This window comes from Amblyomma maculatum, chromosome 7 (assembly GCF_055883805.1).
Source record: "Amblyomma maculatum isolate TAMU_Amacu chromosome 7, ASM5588380v1, whole genome shotgun sequence".
Classification (NCBI taxonomy): Eukaryota; Metazoa; Arthropoda; class Arachnida; order Ixodida; family Ixodidae; genus Amblyomma; species Amblyomma maculatum.
In genome coordinates this window covers 49250444-49275080 of record NC_139350.1, presented here as the reverse complement: position 1 = coordinate 49275080, position 24637 = coordinate 49250444, and positions in this window count along the sequence as shown.

The window sequence follows — 24637 nt, the reverse complement described above, 5'->3', positions numbered from 1 at the left end:
CTATCCTTGACGTGGTCACACTGGGACGAACTGCATCAAAAAATGTTCAGAAAAGATCAAAACCAAACTCGCTGTCTTGATTCGCCCCTTATTTGCCATAACAGCTTCCACAACATATACCCCTTATCAATCCGCTCCCTCGTTGTGGAATGCAAGGATATCTCGAGTGTCTGCTCCCTCGGGTGAGGGTTAGTAGCTTATCCCTTATTTCCAGGTTAGGATGCCAAAACTAACTTTAGCTTTCGGAATACTTCGCTATACTTCGAGATCGGTGAGCAGTGTCCGCTCTAAGTCTGCTATGCTTAAGTGGTACAGGTGGGGCCCTTATCTCTTGTTCATTTATTAGCTTCAGTAAACATTTCTCTTTGATGACCACTTCAGTAGGACCGTGCCGCAGAAGAATGCATTTACCAAATCGTGTCGTTATAGGCTTCTTCCGGCGGCTGTAGACAGGTAATCACGATGGACAGTCCGCGCCTATGTGCTAGCATTCCGATATGTAGACATCAGGGACGTAAACCTCCTGGAGCTGCATAGAGCATATTGAATGGAGGAATCTTTGAAATTAGCATGCTAGCGCAGTGCATGGTGATCGTTTACAAAAGAGGTATGAAGTAAGTAGGTCGCAGAGCTGTGTGATGCGGCTCTTGGGCTCCAAATATTTCGGGCTGTCTTTCGAATTCATGCGCCAGCTTCACTAACTAACTTTATAGCCAGACTGGCGTAGCAACTAAATTCAATAAAAGAAATCGTCCCCAGTAAGTGTCCTTTCAATGTGGAATTGAAAATAGGCATTGACCAATAATGTGCGCGAATTTCAATCAAATGTCAGCTAACATTAATGGCGAGGTGCTGGACAACCCGCACTTTCCTTCATCGCCATGTGTACAAACTATTCGGAGAAGTGAATGTAGTATAAACCGGTGCACCTACATAGTAGCTGTGTCCAAGTGATACATATGCAGCAAGTATCTGGTGTTTAGGCAGAAATGAGCACTCGGCTGCATTTATTTTCTACGAAGATTATAGTTTGGGAACGAGGCATATTAGATTTCTTTATATATTTGATACCTATTATATGAATGGCTATAATTCTGGTTCCTAGTTTTTGATTCTTCGGCTCTTGGCTCGCGATGGACGAAATGTTTCACTATCTGGCGCGCATGGGCGATGAGATTGAGATCGCTTGTTTGCAACATTGAATGGTTGGCCATATTAGTAAAGGTGAAATTTTGATTCCGGCCAGATGATGGTGAGGCATTCTTTCTCAGTCGTCATATAGTTGCTTCCGGCTTCAAAAGAAATTGGCCAGCGTCCGCTATAACGTTCTCCAGCCGTCATCCTTCTTGACAAGAACGGCGCCTAACCGCACGCTGCTTCTATTGGTAAAAATTTCAGGGAGGATGTTTGCCTCGGAGTACCCGAAAATAGGAGAATAGTGTAAGCGCTACTCAGATCCGTTCAGGGATCTCGCTTGCGGTGTTTTCGATTTAAATTGCGCTACTCTAGGCTGGTTCAAAGGAGGCGCGATGCGCGAAAATTTCTAACAAATTGTCGACAGCGCGCCTACGATATAATGAACCTGTGCAAAAATTATTCGTTCGCAAGCTTCGGATACGTCTGTGGTACATACGAGGGCGTTCATTAAGTTCGTATTATTCGCACGAAGAAAGCAGACAACAAAAATGCGGCTTGGCTGCAAGTTTCATGATTATATACACTATTCTCCGCCCAAGACCATGCAATTCGAACACTGATGGATGAGCTGGCGCTCACCACCGCTCCAGGCCTCCATTATTTTTGTTCTGGAAGAGCATTTGCTTGAAACGTCGCTTCTTCCTCATACAGGATGTGTTCCTTAGTATTGTGTTCTTCAAGGTAAAGCAGCAAAAGAAGTTGCTTCACGTGAGATCGAGCGAGTATGGAATATGATGCAAATTTCTTAGCCTCAAACGGCCACCTGTGTCGCAAAGATATGTGCTGAGTGAAGTGGTGCATTGTCAGAAGCAGGCAAAATATTTTCGCAACCGCGCCGTAACCTCCGCGGTAGGCGCTCATACTAACGGGATTCATTTTTTATTCAAAGTTCTACACCGGTCAGCGAGCGTCAAAGCCCTTCCCTCGTACAATATCTGGTACACGAGCGAGAGATGGCCAGCAACTACGTTCTTGGTCGTCCAAGATGGTTTGGGGGACCTAAAATATCTTGCATCGTTTATTGATATTTTTATAGGCTTGAACATTATCGCTATACACCGCCATTACCTACGCATGAATCCTCTTTGCATGGCAACCCTTTAAATACAGAAAGGGGTGCACTGGGAGTACTTACAATTTCCCGATAAATGCTGCGATTTTTAATTTCATGCACTAGCGGTATTCAGTGGTGCATAACGAAACAATTGTATGGTTTGGTTTGGTTTGTGGGGTGTAACGTCCCAAAGCGACTCTGGCTATGAGACGCCGTAGTGGAGGACTCCGGAAATTTCGAGCACCTGGGGTTTTTTAACGCGCTCTGACATCGCACAGCACACGGGCGCCTTGCTTTTCGCCTCGACCCATAAGCGGCCGCCGAGGCCGGGATTCGATCCCGCGTCCTTCGGCGCAGTAGTCGAGCGCCCTAACCACTGCGCCACCCCGGCGGAGTGAAACACTTTTTTACTCCGCTAACAGTGGATACATGTACGCTCACTTTCATACCTCTCGTGTGTGCCTATTTTAGTTATGGAACGAAGGATACGAACTTAATGAAGAGAATTCGTATATTCATACTACTTACATGCAAATACGTAGTACATACATACATACATACATACATACATACATACATACATACATACGTACATACATACATACATACATACATACATACATACATACATACATACATACATACATACATACATACATACATACATACATACATACATGCATACATACATACATACATACATACATACATACATACATACATACATACATACATACATACATACATACATCCGTCCATCCGTCCATCCATCCATCCATGCATCCATCCGTCCATCCGTCCATCCATCCATCCATACATACATACATAGATACATGGTAAGACCTCCGACTACTTTGACGGAGTACCCGGGTTTGAGCCCGACCTCGGCTGCTGCGTTTCGATGGAGGCGAAACAGAGTGGCGTCCGTGTGCTGTACGATGTTAGTGCACTTTAAATAACCCCAGGTGGTCTAAATTTCCGGAGTCCTCCGTTACGGCGTCTCTCATAGCCTTGGTCGCTTTGGGATGTTAAACCCCACAAACCAAACCATACATACATACATACATACATACATACATACATACATACATACATACATACATACATACATACATACATACATACATACATACATACATACATACATACATACATACATACATACATACATACATACATGCATGCATGCATGCATGCATGCATGCATGCATACATACATACATACATACATACATACATACATACATACATACATACATACATACATACATACATACATACATACATACATACATACATACATACATACATACATACATACATACATACATACATACATACATACATACATACATACATACATACATACATACATACATACAAACGCCCTCCATGGTGGCTGAGCGGTTACGACTGTTGAACCCAAGGACGCAGGATCAAATCCCGGTCCAGGCGGCCACTTTCCTTGCATCGTATTATGAACCAACTAGCCCAACAATTTCTACAATGACCGCCTTTCGGAAGAGACGAAAAGCCACACGCACATGTACTGTGCTATGTAGCCTGATTCGCTTTGGGTTGCTAAACACTATCAAACCAAACCAAGTCAAAGATACATACATACACACCATGGCCTCCGAGATTCCCTCCGCGCGCACGTGCGAGTGATCTCGGAGGCCACATACACACATATATGTGTACATAGGTAGGTACGTACCGTTTTTGCCAAAGGTAACCAGACTGCATGTTCCGCTTCTCAGTCGGGTAGCAGAGAATTCGTACCACTTCTGAGGCTGTCCATCTGTGCAAAATAAAAGCGAGCTTTGTCCTCTGTTCTTAAGAGGTTGTGATCTCCTGGGAGCCCATGTTGTTTTTAGAATACAATAGAAAGGCAAATCATGCAGCCTGGTTACTTTTGGCAGACAGGGTACATGCATGATACTTGCGCAGACGCGGACAGAAGTGAACGAAGAACGCTTTTCTGCTCTAATTGCAATAATGCCTTTGTAGGAGAAATAAGAGAACACGCGCCGCAGTGTCCGAATCTTCACATATACATGGTACGTGTACTGTATATGCCCATATAAGATGACATGTATCTTTGGTACTGTATTATGTGCAGGCACAAAATAAAATCAAACAAAACTACCTGTCCTCATGACGGGATTGCATTTCGGCAAGCACCTCACAGCACATATGAATACGCTGTGTATGTGCTTCACGCCTTTTTGCTTCCTGCTATGTCTGTAATCATTCAGATATGCATGCTCAGGTACATCACCACCCGCGACAACGCCTTGTACCCAGGGAACATGATTGTGATGTTATACGGGTGCGTTAAGGCGGAAAAAGTACTCGGCCAAGCAAGCACACTACATGTCAGTGTTTATTGGTTGTTCAAAAGCATGATCTTAAACGGCAGCCCTCTGTTGGGGATACGTTTTCTAGTCCAGATGACGAAACCCTGACGCCCAAGTGCTTATGAAGGCCATGGGATGACTTTTAATGATAGAAGGGGAGGCATTGAAACCTGTAGGGAAGCACACTCCTACAAAATAAATAGTAATATCAGAAAGAAACTGCGAGAAAACACTGCTGAGCTTTTGAATAAGCAACTCTTGCAGTACATTAGGCGCGGAAATATCTTAGCGGTATTTGTAAAGAAAGAGAAAAAAGTTGTCCTGCCGGCCTCCCAGTGACCACCACTGGAACCGAAACATTAAGAACTAATACGATTGTAATAAAAACATTTAAGGCGCATCCTTCAAATTAAACAGCGAAAAGCATTGATCAAATAATAAGGCGTAGTGCGGACAAACTGCTATTATGGGAAGAAAGGGATTTGGCCTTGGGATGAAATTCCAAAAAGGGACAACCAGTGTTGTTCTAGATTCAAGCGGGGCGTTGAGTTTGCGAGAATTCTGGGATCGGGTGTGCGGGCTTGCACACGACACGGCTCATTGAATATGAGTGGAACCTTCTTTCCTGTTGTGGGATACAACCTTGCTGATATAAGCGAAGCTAAAATTCTATACACCTCCCTTTGGCCCGCCCAAAGCCACCCTCTCCGGGGCCGCTACCCTAATCTCCGCAAAAAACAAAAGTGAATCGAGAGAAAAGCAGATTATCAGAATACTCCCTGATCTCTAGGACGGGAGTAGGGAAGTAAAGTAGATTGTAGACGTAAGAAAAGAAATGGAAAGAGGTAGGCATGGTAGGTTTGTGGTGCTGACGTTCGGAACCTCCTTGCTACTCTAGGGATGGCGTACAGTGTATGACTTCGAAGTAATTTTAAACACTCGAGACACCTATTGGTGAACAAAGGAAATGAAGCAGCACGTGCTCCAAAGGTAGTTTAGGCTGGTGCCTTCGGGCGAAAAGGATGCACCACCAGCCACATGGAAATGCACTGCATTGCGGTGAATTTACCCTCACTGTCCTCAGTGCAACATTAACCGCCACCGCTGGTTCGTCATGTGCTTTACATCTGTTCCAATCCTGCTTGACAAGTCTACCAACTGAGGCACCACACCAAGAAATAGCGGATGTACGCTCGCTAGAATCAGGCGTCACCGTCACAATAGCCGTGCAGCTCTCGTGCGATCGAGAGATAACAGGTCCGAGAGCATGAAACATCGCGGAGATTTTAATACCACGGCATGAAACGCGCACGCGCAGAAAAAACTCGTTAGGTTGCCTATTCAGTATCGTTTTCTCAAACAGCAAAACTTCTTTCGAAGTTGCGATATTTTCTAGGCTGCGCCTTCCAATCTTAGCGCTATCCTGACCCAAACGTAAGCTCTACTACAGAATGCCCCATAATAAAATGTAAAACATTGCGCAAATGTAATGTTTTCTCAGCTTTTGGCATTTCAAACATTTGGTCTTTTTTTTTCCTGAATTCATCCTTGCGGAAGTGTCTTTGGGTGCCCTTAACTAGCGCTTTTTCCCCCCCAAAAACCAACTAGATTAACACAGTATTTTTAGCTGGTAAAGCTTTCAAAGACGTCTCTAAATGTTGATATTTTTCATTTCGTGGGCAAATGTTCTCTTTTTTGGTATCACATTCAAGCGGGAAAAGTGGACTCAGACTGATGGCTGCCCAGAACACGGAGCGCAGGAAGACAAGGGTGACGCGCCTGCTGCGGCACAACATGGCGAGGCGGATGAAAAAGGGAAGAAGCCCGCTCAGCCTGGCGCTCGCCGCCAACGACGAAAGATGTCCTTGGTCCGTGCGAGCCAGTGAGTAACTCTCCATGCCGTCGCCGGGTCTCTGATGAGGCGGGCGGTGAGCTTTCATTCTATTCGGTGCATAGGCTGCTAAGCACGACAAAGTCCTGTTGCGTAGGGCGCCACTGCCAGGTCAGTGTGTAATTTTGGAAGATGCCGTCATGCACGTGTTGGTGGGAATGGTACGAGCGCACGTTGCGTAGCGAAATTTTTCTCTTAATGCTTCTCTTGCGCTTTCAATAAGCGCTAAATTCTACTGAAAAGCAACTAAAATAATTTGTAAGAAACTGTGATGTTTTAATAAAGTTGAAATTATTTCTCACCATCAAAACAATAGAAAGCGCTAGCACAAATAGTGAACGTTTACTTGAATCTGTTCGATCACTTCATTGCATTCGAGACCCTTTCATGGCTTACGCTAACTACCCAGTTGTATTTTAAGGTTAAGATCATTGGTATTTTACATTATAAATGAAATTGTAAACTGTACAAAGCAAGCCCTCTAAAATAGCACATCATTTTTCCAGTTAAACAATTCTAGGCACAGCATGAGGAATGCAAGCCAAAAGAGGTGGCCCTGAGTTCAATCAGGCCAGGCAATACTTAACAGTAGTGCGGCAATCGCATTCATAAATTATGTGGACTGCAAGTTGCTCACTTAGAAAACCTTTGGGCTTCAAGAATTTAGTGCGATTAATAAATAAATCAATAAAAATAAATGTCAACTTGTTTGCAATCAAGATTGTTCTGTAATATTGGTATAGAGTGACGCTCATTTGTTCGCTTAAAGAGGTACGTGAAAACAAATTTCCATGGTTGTGAAAACGTAAGTCATGAGGCTTTGTTGACTTACTTAATTGTGCTATTGCATTAAGCACTTGCTGGTTGGTACGAATTTGTTTATATCTTTGGACAGTGTGTATAAATATTCCCTATGCAAATATTTCATTTTAAATTGATTAAAATAAGGGCCAGTGTTAGCTTGTGAGTCAACTCCTAAGGTGAGAAGAATCGAATTTTTTGGTAGTATATGTAATTAATGTGCCCATATGATAATTATATGAGCACACTAATTGAAATGATCAACGCTTCCAATTTCAGAGCAATAACTGGATTCTGAATTTTGCCCTACGTTCATAAGGAGTAATTATAGACTGCAATAATAGCAAATGCGTAAAATGCGCTTTAAAAATGAATAGTAAAAAATGAAAACTGCAAAATTGCTGAGGTTTAAGTTAAGTAATAAAAATAGCGAGCAAAATGTCATTCAAGGATTTGTCTGCCCCATGGGAGATTTAGGTAATTGAAAAATCGCGTCTTAGCGTAGCGCTGCAGGTAAAAATGAAGCAGGAAATTGCGGTAAATCAACGTAGTAATATGTAAAATGATTTATAGTGCCATTTGTCATATGCACGCATATGACATTTTTAATATCGAAAAATTGGTTCATATATGTTCTTGAATTTTGTATGTTCTGAACCGGAATAATAGATTATAAACGTATTTGCAACCAGTGAAGAAGTGTCCAATATACTGCATATGGGACGTTATGAGAACTATCGTTTATGTCTGGGATCAGAAATCGGCATGGCAGATTACAGCGCTAAATAAAATTAAGAAAAATAAATTATTTTTCCTATACAGGCACAGCTTGCAAACGCAGATACGCACTATGTAATAAAAACGACAAAATGTAAGCTATGCGGTTGAAGAAGCTTTCCCATTATTTTACAAGTTTGGCGGCCTTTGTGACATTCATGCGTGGGTCAGCGTAAGATTGCGGCAATAAGAGTTAACAAAAACTCTAGATGAAATTATATCCCGTCTAAATTCAGCAGATTTCAAGGACGGAATAAAGCGTTGTTTAACATTTGTGATTATCTCGGAAACCTCCGTCTGCCTGGCAAACGCCAACTTCAGCCAGCAGTAATAGCTCCAAAGGTACACCACTAGTACTTCGTTCTACTTCAAAACAATTTTAGCTGAATATATATATCGTCAACAGGGGCGGATCTGCCACATGCTAGCCAGCTTCGAACGCTCGTTCTGAAATGTTCCCTTTTCCCTGCAGCCGTACTGAACCTTCAAGAGTGCTGCAACGCGTTCGGCGTATCCGCTATGGACATGTGTGGTGGCAATCATAGCCGCACCGTTAGAAGCCGATATGGGGCCTTCATGCGTGCTGAAATGAGAAGTGGGGCTGGCTGTAGGTCTTAAGGCGGCGCCGCGGTGGAAGGTGTTTAGATACGGACACAGCGGCCTGTGCCAGGCTCAGATAAAGTTGCCTAGTTCGTCTCAGACCCATGAGATGCCAGTTCCTCTCCTACTTGCGACGCACTGGCGGCAATGCTTTTTATGAGAGTACGCTCTTTTTGTCCAACATTTTTCTCTAAAATCTGGTCGTTGATGCTTAGAAAGTAATTTTCCCTAGCGAAAAAACTTTGAGTCACAATAACCGCATACAGATTTCTCATAGTAAACTCTTATAATTCTTATATAATCTCATACAAATATCATTCAACGTATGAGAAATATACGAGATTGTATGAGATTTGAATGAGTTTGTTATGAGTTTTTATTAGAAATCTGTATGAGGTTATTGTGACTCATACGGTTTTTTTTTTGTGTAGATTCATTATTAACAACAGTTTTTTGCGAAGTAGTGGCTTCGGCACGCTTAGTTAAAAGTGTAGACGCAATGAATTTTCGGCGCGTTGTTTCAACCTGCTGCACGACGAATAAACGGCGGCGCCTTGACAAGCATGCGGTAACCATCAGTGACTTCTTTTGTGCTTTGACGCCGCCTGGTTGGTTCTCGGTTTAGTTGGTCGCTCACTTCGTCGTCCGCTCCAAGACCGCTCATTGCTTCCCTTGCTCGCTTTTAAATTTATTCTTAAACCCCTGCAGCATTCGTTCTAGTTTTAATATACACACCACTCGCTCGTGCTTTCGCTCGCTTGCTTCTCTCCTTTGTTTATTAGGTCGTTTGCGCTTCAGTGATTTGTTCACTCGTCCGTTTCTTTTTTTGATGCAACCGATTTTAGGTTTTCTTCATTCAAATGTCGTCGGACTGCTCCGTAATTAAGTTCTCTCAATAGTCCAGTTGGCTGCGGCGCCTTCGAAGTTGGTACTTAGTAAATAGGAGCAGAGCATAGGTGCCGGTTTTCATTTTTGGGTGTTCTATGGCCATCATTCGTTGTATATTCTCTTGTTCTTCGTTTTTTTTTTGAAGGCTTAGTGGTGGATGTGATTTCCTGGTCATGAGTCATGGCATTTATTGCGTAAGGCAGTGTGAAGATGCAAGGTATGTAGTTATATAATAGCGCGGTTCTTTTTCGAACGTCAAATTATGTTTTAAAATTTAATTCAGCGAAGTATATTTTCAATAATTATTTACTTTGTAAACTGTTGGCTACAAACATCATCATTTAGACAAAGGGCATACTCTCTGCAAGGACTGGCTTCTGCCAAGCCTTTCAACTTGTTCTGCCGGACAGCACGATAAATAAGGACACCCTGCGTTTGTAGCTCGCGTAACCATTATTGAAGTTTTCAAAAAAGATCTTCGGGACCAATGGTGCAATATACCGATGCCTGCAAAGTCGCCGATTTAAACTCGCGCTGATCTCGCTAGAACGGCTTGCGCGGCAGAAGCGCTCCGTGCGATGGCAACCGTCTGCTTACACAACGTAGCCGTTCACGTACGCTCTTTTCTTTTTTTTTCCTCCGGCGAGGTTTCATCGCTAATCGATGATAACGCTCGTGCCGCGGCCCGGTTCGGAGAATCCTGGCTTGTATTTTATCTGGTCAATTGCGTTCAGTGCATTGCCCGTGCTGATGAACCAGTTAAATTATTTCACAGCAACGGGCCACAAATGTCAACAAGGCTTAGATGAGAGCAGCGAATACAGTCGGGCCTATGGAGAGGAACTTCTACCCATATCCGGTGTACTTTTATGTGCGTCGGTGCAGCCGAAAAACGTTTTTGTATTCGGTTGATATTCTTCACTGACGGAGGTTCTAGTGGGCGTTAACAGACCTTCCTCCACTGCAAAGGGGAGTGTCGTGTTCGACAGATATTCTAACAAGGAGCTCATGCTTTCTGGCCTTCTGAGGACTGAAATCGGCCGCTGTCATGCTCTTCAATCCGAAACCTCCACTACGAAACTTAACCTGGGGACTCACGTGCCATATCTCTAAACGATAAAAGGGTCTGATGAAGTGGGAATTCTCATCGGCTTCCACGCAGCGATCGTTATTCGGGTGAAACCAAGCGCTTTTGAAAACTGCTTCTGGACCAAACATGATTGATTCGAACGCTACCTGAATGGTTCCCAGGCTAAATGGGCACAGAAAATCAAACCTTTTATTCTCACGCTCCCCTCTCCCGTTGCACATCGGCACACCTTTTCTCTGTCTGTGGAACTTAGCTAAATTAACGGGAATCAGAGGCTTCTTATCGAGAACACGTCGGGCCACTTTCCAATGCCTCTCTCCTTTGTGCTAGACAGGCGAGCTGCTTTAGGCTAATATTCAACGATTTCCTGACTATTAACTTTTCTCGTTCAGCGCAAATTTGGCCATTTAATTTGGGCGTCTGTGCATGGCGTCCTCCACCATAGGCGCTGAGCCAGCTTTCACAAGAACTAGAAAAGAGATTATGACTTTTGGTAGCCAAGAATGCGCTTATTGGGCCCATCTATATACTTTCTAAGGTCGGGCCGCACACCATCAAGACAAGTGAAGCTTGACAATACCGGGAAGCATTCTGCAATTGTTACTCATCTTGCGGACGTCGTCAGAGAAAATTTCTGGAAGTTTTTGCGCCCGGTTTTTGATTTCAATGACCTGAATGTTCAAAAAAAAGTTTCGAGCGGCTAAACCCATTGGCGCTCCGAAAGAAATTTCCTTTTAGCAATGTCTCAGTAGTCGGCAGTTCTGGTACCTGTCAATGAAATGTAAAGCTCAAGCCGTGCACTTAGGGCATATTGCACTGACGCAAATGTGTATGTCCCCGGTACGTAAAAAGGTATTGGCGTTGTGAACACAGAAAAACTTCGGCCTTCGCTAAGTTTTTCTTTATTTCTCCTAATGCGGGGATCTAAAAAATAGTATTTCTGCAGGAAGCTCTTCACTTGGTGCTCATATTAAACACAAACGTCAGATTTCTGTTGCTATGGAACAAAGGACATTTCTTGTCATTTCTAAAGCTCAAGACCCGGAAGACATATGGTGGTGCATACGCCATGTGGGCCATCGTTTGTAGCGTCGACAACAATACATGCAGGACATCTAAGGCCACAGAGGGAGGGGGCGTCGCCGACACTGCTGCAATTTCGGGACCGACAGTTGCGCCGCAGAATACTCCCAAAAACAGGACTGAAGGCCCGCGCTCGGCCTCAGCGGCGGGTAAAGGGAGATATGGCTTGAATCAGCAACTGCTTTCCACCGTCTGTGCCCACACTGAGTCTTTTCGATGGCCGCTGTTAATTTGTGTCCACACAATATTTTGGCTATCGCGTGCGGAAGTTTTCCAGTTATCCGTTCGTTCGACCTCTGCACCATGCGTGTCCGCCCGTCACCGTCTCCTTGCTGAGCTGCAATCACCGACACTTGACGTTATACTATGTGACCTCGTTTGAAAATAACCGAAAAAGAGATTTCACAGAAAGGGCGATAAAGACAACTCTGAAACCGTGCACACCTCACTCCCCAACGTTAGGTCAAGGTTCATAAACCATTTTCTTATACATCTTTGAACCTCCGGAAATTTTTCCGGAATCATTTTAAAATGCTAGGTGATCGGTTGTTCCAAACACCGTTAAATGTTAAATGCAAGCGAGTCCTGTTAAATAAAAAATCTGTGCAAAGTTTAATGTAAGCGTTTTAACTGACCTTACAGCAGGGATTCTGACATATATACTTGTTTCTAATGCTATCATAATTCACAAGTTTGACGAGATTTCACAAGTGGGATGCCGCTGAAAGCAGCTGAGAATGTTCGATGAAAATTCCCGGATAATCAGAGGTGGCAGCTAATCGCCGAATTAGGTCTTTAACGTGCACTGGCAACGCATAGCACATGGGCGTCATTTCTTTGCCTTCTATCGAAACTCAGCTGCTATGGCAGGAATTTAACCGCGTGCTTGGGACCAGTAGTCTGAAGCGCTAACCATTGAGCCATCACGATTGGACCATTTCAATCTAATCAATCATGCGAAAATCATCGTCAGAGCGTCGAAAAAGAGGCCTTAGCTAGCATACATTTTCGCAAGTTGGCGCCAGCGATCTTTAAATATAGAGCAGTCATACATTTTCATTAAGGACAGTAGCTACTTGCACAGATATACACTGTAGAATATAGCAATGATACCTGTCGCTTAGTGCTACAGAAATTAAAATATTGTCTTAATCAACAATAGTAGAAAAGTCGGGGAAGCCTACGCTTTCAAACGTCCGTCATAAAGTGATGCTTAATCGAAGCACCCAGGCTCCATTTGATATTATTGGTCATCGTCGACTTGCCCGAATTATTCTAGAAAAAAAAAATCATACTCTTTTGAGAAGCTGCGTTTCCTACATCTGATTTTAATTTCTTCCTCCTGATTACGAAGAAAATCAGCTAAATCTAAGATTCTTCTCCAAAACCAGATAAACATCAGAATTCAAAAATGGTCTAGCTTGTAAGGTCTTATTTGGTTCTGCAAAAGTTGTAATGTTCCCGGAAAGGCACAAAACCTCTCGTTAATTTTTGGTTAAATTATGATTTTTCCTAAAAGCATTGGGTTCAGATTAGTTGTTTCGGTGACCACGTAACAAACCCACTTCTCGTCTGAGACTTCAGGACTCTACTGATCTCCCTCCTTCAAGAAGGTATCAATTTCCTGAACCATGTTTAGCTGTTATTGTGTGAGGTTGAGATTTTTCTCTATGCCCCTAACAAAAATGACATCTTGGGCATTGTTTCTAAGAGTTTTGATTTCAGTGCTTTGTTCGATGACCAGATAAAAGGCTTCCAAGTCCCATTATCGCTTCGTCAAACTGTTTTTCAGATTTGCTCATCGCAGTTATTCCTTCCGCAACCTTATTGCTGTTGCCTATGTTTTCTGTGTTGTCCTTTTTGCGCATAGCCTTGATGGCTTTACAAGATCCTAGCCAACTAGCCGGACAACAACTCTTGTTGACGTATTATTAGGAGAGGAAAATTTTGAAATTATTTTGATGTTAATACAGATAGCCCATGCGCCTTCAAAGGAGGAGCTTTTCTCAAATAACACAGCAGTTAAAGACTTTGCAGATTCAGAGGTCAGATACGAAACCATTAATTTCCCTCCAAGCTTTTTTCGTGCATATTTTGCAAAGTTTTTCGAAGCGTCCGGCACTTTTTACCTATGTATACGTTTTTCGGGCATCCCTTAACAAATCCACACAAGTAATAGAACTACAAATATGTGTGTTATGCTTGTGTGTTATGATACTTCAACAAATCTTGAAGATGGGCTTCTTTAATTCTGTGCGTCTTCCTGTGCCCTTTTATCTTGCGTCAAGTTTTGTGTTATTGTTGTTTTAATATCATTTTACACTTTCATTACGAAAAGCTCATAAGGCTCCGCCTGCACTTGCAAGAAAATCGTAAAATGGAAAGGGTCTTTATATCTGCCGTCCTCTTTTCTGCAACGTGCCACCGAGCTTAGTTTTTCTCCATCAGTTCGAGATACGCATTTGTGCTTTGCTTGCGCAGTTAGAAGCAAGGCAGAGAGGTTTGTGATATTCTTGTTAAGGTAACCGCATGCGCCTTCAATATAGCAATACGGAACCTGTCAGACTGGCCCATAGTTAGCTACCGTGTGACGATGACGTCATATACGATACCCTAATAAAAATGTACACATTTTTGTCGTGTGCTCTTTCCCGCCTATTGGTACGCTCTCTTCACAGCAACAGCTTTGAAGTGTATGTTTCGTGGTCTTCACCTCGTCTTCGAATCATAGTAATTGTAGTTGTAGCTATAGCAGTAAGCACAGAGTGGTTGGCATGAGAAGCACTCGAAGAATTGTTACAGGAAGGAGGAAGGTATTGCCAGAATGGAAGACTGTGCACTCCGTAACTATATTTCACAGCAACAACTGCTGGTGCTTGGTCGATGGAGTTTGCTACTGCGTAATACTAGTAGTAGTAACAGTTGTTCTCGCTATGAGGTGGTTTCAGCAGGAAACAACCAGAGGGCTGCACTCCGTGAAAAGCGGAGGAGGGTTAACGAGAGTGGTAAGCAGTGGCGAGTGTGAATGCGCATTTAAGGCGAAGTAACAAAAGTGTGTTTCACATTACAGCGACAGCCGTCAAATGCCAACTCCTGGGTTTCATGTTTAGTACCCGTAGAAGTAGCCGCCGAAAGCTAAACAAGTTTGCTGTGTAACTATACATTTGGGTATGTCGCTGTAAATCTTAGCCCAATAATCAATACATTGTGCAAGGGAATTAATTCCACGACTGTCACTGAATCTAGCGTGACAGTGATAATCGTCCTGTCAGATTGTGCGGCAGAAAAGGTTCTAAAAAAACACCACAAGGAGGTTAGTGCATGTAACTATACCCTTTATGCAAGGATAATTCGAACAGTTAACTGAACGTTAGAAATGCAGCTTTCTGTTCGCGTGGTAACAACATTGCAATCGTCCACATGATGTGCAGGGCTCTAAAGCCATCAGAAGAAATCACCTCCAGTGAGGTCGCCGAAAAAGAGGAAAGACGAGCACCGGCAAGGCTCGGGCCGCTAAGGAGAACCGAGCGCACGCCGCGCTACAAGGAACGAGACAGCACCGTGTTTCCTTGACGTGTGCAGTTACATTTACCCGACAGGGATCGTGGTCGTCCTTGGTGACAACACCAGAAAAAATTTGGTGGACTCTTAAGTTTCGCATTACAAATAGAGGGAATGTATCTTTAACAATGCTGTTTTGTTAAGCGAATATTGTGTTAGATCTCTTGCTTAAGCTTATAAAATTATCATTATTGTAAAGTGTGTACACAGCCCAACGCACGCGTTAATTCTGTCATATGCATCACAATGCACAGACTATGTCCCCCTTTAGCATGCTTCGTACCAATGGACACTTCGTAGCCGCCGTTCCGTGCCCGTGCGACATGTAGAACGCACTGGATCGAACCCCAATGGCTGGACATTTGTCTGACGAAGCTCATCGTAAAGTTTGGGGAAATTTGGTTTGTCATAAGGGGGGTTTAATATCCCATAGCGACTCAGGCTATGAGAGACGCCGTAGTGGAGGACTCCGGAAATTTCGACTACCTGGGGTTCATTAACGTGTACTGACTTCGCACAGCACACGGGCGCCTTGCTTTTCGCTTCCATCGAAAAGCGGCCGCCGAGGGCGGGATTCGGTCCCGCATCCTTGGGCACAGTAGTCGAGCGCCGTAACCTGGCGAAAATGGACGTTGTGCCAATTTGTCAGCTAGATAGCAATTTGAGTGTCAAACTCCCGCGCGCTGTCATCTGGGTGTCGTCACCCTGTCGATAAACCAGGATTTTTCCAATCGCCCTCTACGGCGTGACAGGACTTTCAGTGGATCGGGTCGTACACGCGATGCAATGAAATCACAGAGGCACCTTTCCGAGTCGAGGTCTCTCAGTGACGGTCCGGGGCGAGGCATGCACTACCTTGGCGGAATTCGATCGTGTTCGCACGTGACCTTCGTTGCTTTTCTATGGAGTGAAATGCAGAGCTGTCTCGTGCCGTGGAAACTGCCAATTAAGCGACAGTCGAAAGACTGAGCTCTGGCGAGTGCAAACGCTTGCGAATGCCATTACGCTTCGCATCATACCCCTTTAGACGGAGATAATGTGTCCCACAAATTATTTCGCCACTCCGACCACAGACTGGAAGGCATCATTCCAGTCTTCTGGAGCCGTTTTTTGGCAAAGGTGTCGCATAAAGGATTGTCGTTGGCAACTGCTTTTGAGCATGGTAGCATAGCACACGTAGAGCTTTTGTCAAGAGTGTAAACGGGGGCGGGGAGGTTAATTTCGGATGTATTAGAAGCCGCACGAAGGGACTTAGAAGGAGACCCCCCTAGGCTCTACACTTTTGACAAACACTGCACGTCCATATAATTTTTAACATCAAGGAGTGAGTGTCGACCGCCTTGCTGATATCGCCTTGAGTCGGAGCTCAGCACCGCAGAATGCGAGAAAACGTGCGGACGCACAACGTGATCTTCTGTGCAAACGACCACGGCTGGAGTTTTTCGGAAGATAGCAGAATAATAGTAGCGGCAAAGTCGTAACTGTAGAATGGTTGCCACGCCAACCCTTTGGAGGATTGTTGCCACAGCATGGGAAAGAAGCTGACCGTGAAATAAGGAACGTAGTGCGGGAGTATATGAAAGCGCTGTTAGTGGGCAGTTTCAGAAGAACTGTTTTGTTTCATAAACCCAGCTGTAAAGTGATTGTTGGTTGGAATATGCGTCAAAGTGGATGCCGGTTTTGTCGTAATCGTTGCTGTAGATTGTTTGCCGCGGACAGCATGCAGACGGCATTTGTCCGTGAAAAGGGGGAGAGGGTTAAAGAACAATTGGTAAAGAGCGACGAGAATGAGAAACTGGCCTTAGAGGGAAGTAGTAGAAACATGTTCAACTTGAGAGAGACGCGTTTTATGCGCTCTTTCGACGGCATTTATGTTTTAGTACTGCTATTATTTCTCGTGGGAAAGTATAAAAGCGTATTCTAATAAATATAACCGCCGGTAGTCCTTACGTCGCACAAAGAAACTACTCGCACGCTTGGCACTGAATCTTGCGTAAAACATTGATAACCCACGTTGTATCGCCTGCGGCAGGGAAGAGGCCATTGAAACAGACGAAATTTAAACACGAGAAAATATTTCCTTACAGAACGTAACCGTACCCCTTTTACGTTGATAACTAAAACTGTTATCTGAACGTTCAACGTATAATGATTACATCCCATGCAAACATTATTCCAAGCCTCGGCATAATTTCCAGGTCCGTGATCCCACCGGCAGAGAAGACCGCCACGGATACTTCCGACACCTCCTTCGGAGCAGGGGAGGCAAAGTTTCGAGTGAGCCGGAAGCAGCGACCTGGGCAAAGTGGCCGCGCTACAGAGTATGTGATGAAGTCTTGCACCAGAGACGACTGCCTTTTCTGACATGTGTTTTAAATTTAAGCTCGCTATTCTAGAATTGCCATCTCGAAGAAAACTGGCCTCCTCGTCGTCGTGACGCCCGCTGGCAACGTTCTCAGAAAAAACAAGGAGGGCGCTTTAGCTTCGCATTCACAGCAGACGCAGTTGCCCATTTAACAAAGCATTTTTATCTCTCAAATGTTTTTATTTATTGTTTAAAATATTAGCTCAAAACATGGGATCAAAGCGACACGCACCGCGACAAGCCCACAGTTGCCCCTCTACACGCTGGTATCAACCACCCTCAGTGGACTATGGTTGGCTTGCCCCCATGGATGTAGAATAGCGCGGCTAGAACCTATGTTGGCTACAAAGTTATTTTACGAAATATATTTTCTGAAATATCCGTATTAGAGGAACCTCTTCGCGAATATCTGTTTCAATGTGGACCCTCCCCCAATTCACGGATATTTATTCAATGGGGGCTGTTTGAAATTATCGCTTGAGGTCATGTGGACTTCATGACAATGTCGCCCAATGTGGTTTTTCCGACCGCCATCTACGGTGGTGGCCGCTTTTCAGCGGAAAGAGTAATATACGCTATCGCGTATATTAAAATCGGTGCGAAACGCCATGGAGGTAATGTGCGCCTGACGGAGCACTATAATTCTCTGGGGGGGAAGGCGAATTGTAATCTGGCGGTACATGAGCAATCTCGGGAGTGTTAATCGGAGGACGACCCGTCTCTTTGTACGCCTGATTTCAGTAATGCGGGTGTAGTCTACAGCAATGGTAAACAATTCTGTCGAGAGTTGGCTGAGGCATATTACTTTGCTAAGGCTGAGGACAAGTGTGTGGCTAAGAGATCGGTTAGCCTTCATTGTAAGAAACTCGCTATATTAGAAAAGTCGTTAGTGAGGCCTTGACTTTGAATCGACTTTTAAATTTTCTTCTTCATCTTCTTCTCAACTTCCTGGCATTTCACTGGTTGGGTTGTGCGCGTGCTTTTCGGAACCAGCCTTCATTGTTTTCTTTCGTTCAATAAACATTCAGTTGCTAGTCCAGCCTTGCCCTGTCCTCTTCTTCCCTGTGTCTCGTCCTTTGGCTGGTTAAAAATGTACCATGTCACGATGACGTTATATACGATACCCTAATAAAAATCTACACATTTTTTCTCGTGTGCTCTTTCCCGCCTATTGGTACGCTCTGTTCACAGCAACAGCTGTGAGGTGCCTGTTTCATGGTCTTAACCTCGTCTTCGAAACATAGTATTGTAGTAGTAGCCATAGTCATAAGCACAGAGTGGTTGGTACGAGAAGCACTCGAAGAATTGTTACCGTGGAAGGAGGAAGGTATTTTGAGAGTGGAAGACTGTGCACTCCGTAACTATATTTCATAGCAACAATTGCTGGTGCTTGGTCGGTGGAATTTGCTACAGCGTAATACTAGTAGCAGTAACAGGTGTTCTTGCCATGAGGTGGTTTCCGCAAGAAACAACCGGAGGGCTGCACTCTGTGAAAAGGGGAGGAGGGTTAACGAGAGTGGTAAGGAGTGGCGAGTGTGAACGCGAAGTTGAAGCTAAGTAACAGAAGTGTTTTACGGCGACAGCCGTCAAACGCCAACCCCAGGGTTTAATGTTCAGTACTGGTAGAAGTAGCCGCCGAAAGGTAAACAAGTTTTGTGTGTAACTATATATTTGGGTATGTCGCTCTCAATCTTAGCCCCCTTCTCAATACATTGTGCAAGGACATTAATTCCCCGACTGTCACTGAATCTAGCGTAACAGTGATAATCGTCCTGTCAGCTTGTGTGGCAGAAACGGTTCTAAAAATACCACAAGGAGATTAGTGCATGTATTTATACCCTTTCTGCAATGATAATTCGAACAGGCTACTGAACGTTAGACATGCAGCGCTATGTTCGCATGGTAACAACATTCCAATCGTCGACATAATGTGCAGGACTGCAGAGCCATCAGAAGAAATCACCTTCAGTGAGCGTCGCCGAAAAAGTGGAGGCAAAAGTACCGGCAAGGCCCGGGCCGCTAAGGAGAGACGAGCGGCACGTGGTGGCCGCGCCACAAGGTACGAGACGACACCGTGTTTCCTTGACGTGTGCAGTTACATTTAACCGATAGTGATCGTGGTCGCCCTTGGTGACAACACCAGAAAAAATTTGGTGGACGCTTAAGCTTCGAAATACGAATAGAGGGAATGTCATCTTTAACAATACTCTTTTGTTAAGCGAATATTGTGTTAGTTTTCTTGCTTGAGCTTATAATATTATCATTAATGTAACGTGTGTACACAGCCCAATGCACGGGTTATGTCTAATGCATCACAATGCATCCACTATGACCCCCTCTAACATGTTTCGTACCAAAGAACAATTCGTGGCCGCCGTTCCATGGCCGTGTGACATGTAGAGCGCACTGGATCGAACTCCAATGGCTAGAAATTTGTTTGAAGAACCTCATCGTGAATTTTGGCGAAATTTGGTTTGGTTTGTGGGGTTTAGTGTCCCAAAGCGACTCAGGCTATGAGAGACGCCGTATTGGAGGACTTCGGAAATTTCTACCGACTGGGGTTCTTTAACGTGCACTGTCGTCGCACAGCACACGGGCGCCTTGCTTTTCGCCTCCATCGAAAAGCGGCCGCCAAGGGCGGGATTCGATCCCGCGTCCGTGGGCACTGTAGTTGAGTGCCGTAACCGGGGTAAATTTGGACGTTGTGCCAATTCGTCAGCTTGATAGCAATTATGAATGTCAAACTCCCGCGCGTTGTCATCTGGGCGTCGTCATCCTGTCGACAAACCAGGATTTTTCCAATCGCCCTCTACAGCGTCACAGGATTTCGGTTGATTGGGTCGTACACGCTTTGTAATGAACTCACAGAGGCACCTTTCCGTGTCGAGGTCTCGGAGTGACGGTGCTTTGCGAGACATCATGCACTACCTTGATGGAATTCGATAGTGTTCCCACGTGAGAGTCGTTACTTTTCTATGGTGTCAGATGCAGTGCCGCCTTGGGCCGTGGAAAGTGCCAATTAAGCCACAGTCGAAAGACTGAGCTCTGGGCGAGTGCAACCGCTTGAGAATGCCATTTACGCTTTCGCACCATACCCCTTAAGGCAGAGCTCATTTGTCCCAAAAATTATCTCGTCACTCCGACCATAGTCTGGAAGGTATCATTCCAGTCTTCTGGAGCCGTTGTTTTTTTCAGAAAAGTGTCGCATAAAGGATTATCGTTGGCAACTGCTTTAGATTACCATCACAAGCAGATCTTGGTAGCATAGCACATGTACAGCCTTTGTGAAGAGTGTAGATCAGGGGGGGGGGGGCAATTTCGGATCCGTTTATAATGTTGCCAATTTAGCATTAGTGGATCTTCTTTCATTTGTAGAGGGTAGGGCAAAACGTTTCTTACCATCAAGAGTTTCGGAACACTGGCAATGTATTAAAAGCCGCACGAAGTGACTTTGGAGCAGACCCCCCTGGGCTCTACACTTTTGACAAAGAATATACGTCCATCGAATTTTTTAACTTCAAGGGGTGAGTGTCGACCGCCTTGTTGGTATTGCCTTGAGTCGGAGCTCAGCGCCGTAGTATGCGAGAAAACGTGAGGGCTTACAACATGATTTCCTGTGCAAACGACCACGACTGGCGTTTTCCGAAAAATAGCAGAATAATAGTAGCAGCAAAGTCGTAACTGTACAGTGGTTGCCACGGGAACCCTTCGGAGGATTGTTGCTATGGCACGGGATAGAAGGTTACCGTGAAATAAGGAACGTATTGAGAGAGTACATGAAAGCGCTGTTCGTGGGCAGTTTCAGAAGGACTATTTTGTTTCATAAACCAAGCTGTAAAGTGATTGTTGTTTGGAACTTGCCTCAACGTGATGCTGGTTTTTGTTATAATCGTTGCTGTAGATTTGTTGCCGCGGAAAGCATGCAGACGGCATTTCTCCGTGAAAAGGCGGGGAGGGTTAATGGAAAATGGGAAAAGGGCAACAAGAATGAGAAACGGGCCTTAGAGGGAAGTAGTAGAAATATATTTAACTGGAGAGAGACACCTTTTAATCGCCCTTTCTACGGCATTTATGTTTTAGTACTTCTAGTAGTTGTCGTGGGAAAGTATACAAGCGTATTCGATAAATATAAGTGGCTTTAGTCATTATGTTGCACAAAAAAGCTACTCCCACGCTTGGCGCTGAATCTTGCGTGAAACATTTATAACCGACGTGGTATTGCCTGCAGCAGAGAAGAGGCCATTGAAACAGAAAAAAATTTAATCACGAGAAAATATTTCCTTGCAGAACGTAACCCCGTCTACATTTATTACTCAAACTGTTATCTCAACGTTCAACGTGTAATTATTGCATCAGATGCAAACATTATTCCAAGCCTTGGCATAAATTCCAGGTCCGTGATCCCATCGGAAGAGGAGACCGCCAAGGATACTTCGCACACATGTTTGGGAGCAGGGGAAGGAAAGGCTCGAGTCAGCCGGCAGCGGCAACCAGGCCGAAGTGGCCGCGATGCAGAGTATGTGATGAAGTCTTGCACCAGAGACGACTCGGTTTTCTGAGATGTGTTGTAAATTTAAACTCGATATCGTATAATTGCTATATCGAAGAAAATCCGGCCTCCTCATCGCCGTGACACCCGCTGGCAGCGTTAAAAAAAAACAAACAAGGATAGCGCTTTAGCTTTGCATTCACAGCAGACGCAGTAGGTTATTTATCAAACCATTATCATCGCCCAGAAGTTTTTATTTCCTGCGTAAAATATTAGCTAAAAACATGGGATCAAAGCGATACGCACCGCGACAAGCCCACATGTGCTCCTCTACACGCTGGTAGCAACTACCCTCAGTCGCCTATGGCTGGCTTGCCCCCAATGATGTTGAAGAGCACGTCTAGAACACATGCAGGCAAAAAAATTTATTTTGCAGAAATATTTATATTTTCTGAAATACCCATATTAGAGGAACCTCCACGCGAATATCTGTTTCAATGTCGACCCCCCCCCCCAAATTCACGGACTCTTTTTCAAGGGGGGCTGATTGAAATTTCCGCGCGATGTCATGTTGACTTCATGACAATGTCACCCAATGTGGAGTTTTTCTGACCGCCACTATGGTGGTGGCGGCCTTTCACTGGAAAGAGTGGTATACGCCATCGCGTAGAAGTTCCAGATGCATCGTTTCGAGCAGATGTCTCTGAGGTCGCAGGGTGTGACGTTACGCACTACGAGTCTGTTGAGACTTCCGGCGACGCAAGATGCTGGCTCCGCGGCTGGCGAGGCAAAGCTGTCGACATCTGAACTCCACGATATGTGGACGTCACAGTCTTTTATTAGCCATGCAGCCATAGTCAGAGCCGTTTTGCATTGGTAAAGGTGCCCATTTAGTAACATTCGAAACAAGGAGGTATAGAAAAGTGCAATCCCTAATGGCCGCAGTAACGTATTCGCCTCTTACTTTGTGAGACGGCCCTTGCTCGGAGCCTAAGTGTCCCACGTATTGCCTGGTCACCTCACGAACGGAGGACACCACTCCGTTCTTGTGGAGTCCTTTGCGTGCCGCATTGGCGATTCTTGGACTGAATCTCTCTCAGTTGTCACCACAGAAGAGCATGGCGTCACATATAAGGCTTTATGCGTTTTGACAAAAAGGGAGAGCGTCGACCGCTGAGTCGATAAACGCCATATGACAGAGCTCAGTGCCGAAATATGCGATAACGTGCGTTGACAAGAAAGGAAAAGTTTTCTCATGTGTCCGCCGCTTGAGTGTTAAGGTTTTTAAGAGCATGATTTACCCCTTCCTCGTTGTGAACGTCAATGTCAATTAACTGCCCAATGAGACTTTGTACGTCCACATTCCGGATTTCATTTTACCTGCGCCAACTATAAGAAAAATCGTAAAACTGGTGTAAATAGAATGCTTTATAGATATTTTTCTCACGTTTCCTGTGATGCAATAAATAACATATTTTCTTACTGGATTTACTTTAGATAATTTTTACTGGAGGCAGGAAAAATATTAAGAGTCCTTTAGCCAATTTTTAATAATACTCTCATGTCATTTTCCCGGGAAAATAAGAAAAACTAGGTGCCAACCTTCGCTGCAGCCACCTTCGCTACTCCGTGGCGAATAAAGCAATCACTGCCAAAAGCTTGTTTTTCTCGGGAAAACGTTGTTCTCATTTGACCGAAATTGTAGTTCCTATTGTAGCATGCCAGTCTACACTCCTTTCTCCCATATTCTTGCTCTCTTTCTCATTGAAAACATTCCAAAAAATTTGTGACTGCATATGACGGACTGAATCTCTCATTCTTTGTTCTGAATTCAAGGATTAGATACTTTCTTTTTAGCATGATTAGGAAAGCTTTGATTGTAGACAGTACAGAAACAATAAAACTATACTTTGTACACATGGAGCATCAAGATGGGAACATTGTAAAATACAAAGAAAAACACACTAGGGCTGAGCGAAGCCTCAGTGCGATTGCCAACATTTTGCGAAGATGGCGTCTGTTCCTCCTAGAGTCAAGACAAGCACAGGTGAAGGCATGCCCTCCTGTCGAAACGATTCCTCGCGCGCCGAGGCTTCCCCTCAAACACTGTATATTTTTTTATGTACTTCTACATCGTTGTTGGGCAAAGTTTGCGTTGTTCTAGAAATGGTAAGCGCATGAATGATCGGTGGCGCCATTTCATGTTGTTGCGCGACTAATGAAGTGAAAGAATCGACGCCTTGTATGCCTCCTCTTTATTAATTTCAATATTTCTAAATGTTCAAAGAAAGGTTTTGAGTCACTAAAACCATTGCCATCTCAAAAGCAATGCCCCTTTTTGAGAATCCTGTCAGAATATCAGAACTCGTGCCTCTCCATAAAAAGTAAAACCAAAGCGGTATACGCACAGTATATTTAACTGACACAAACTATAGGTCGATACATAATTAGCGGCGGGAAAGATTGGTACGAAGAAAGTTA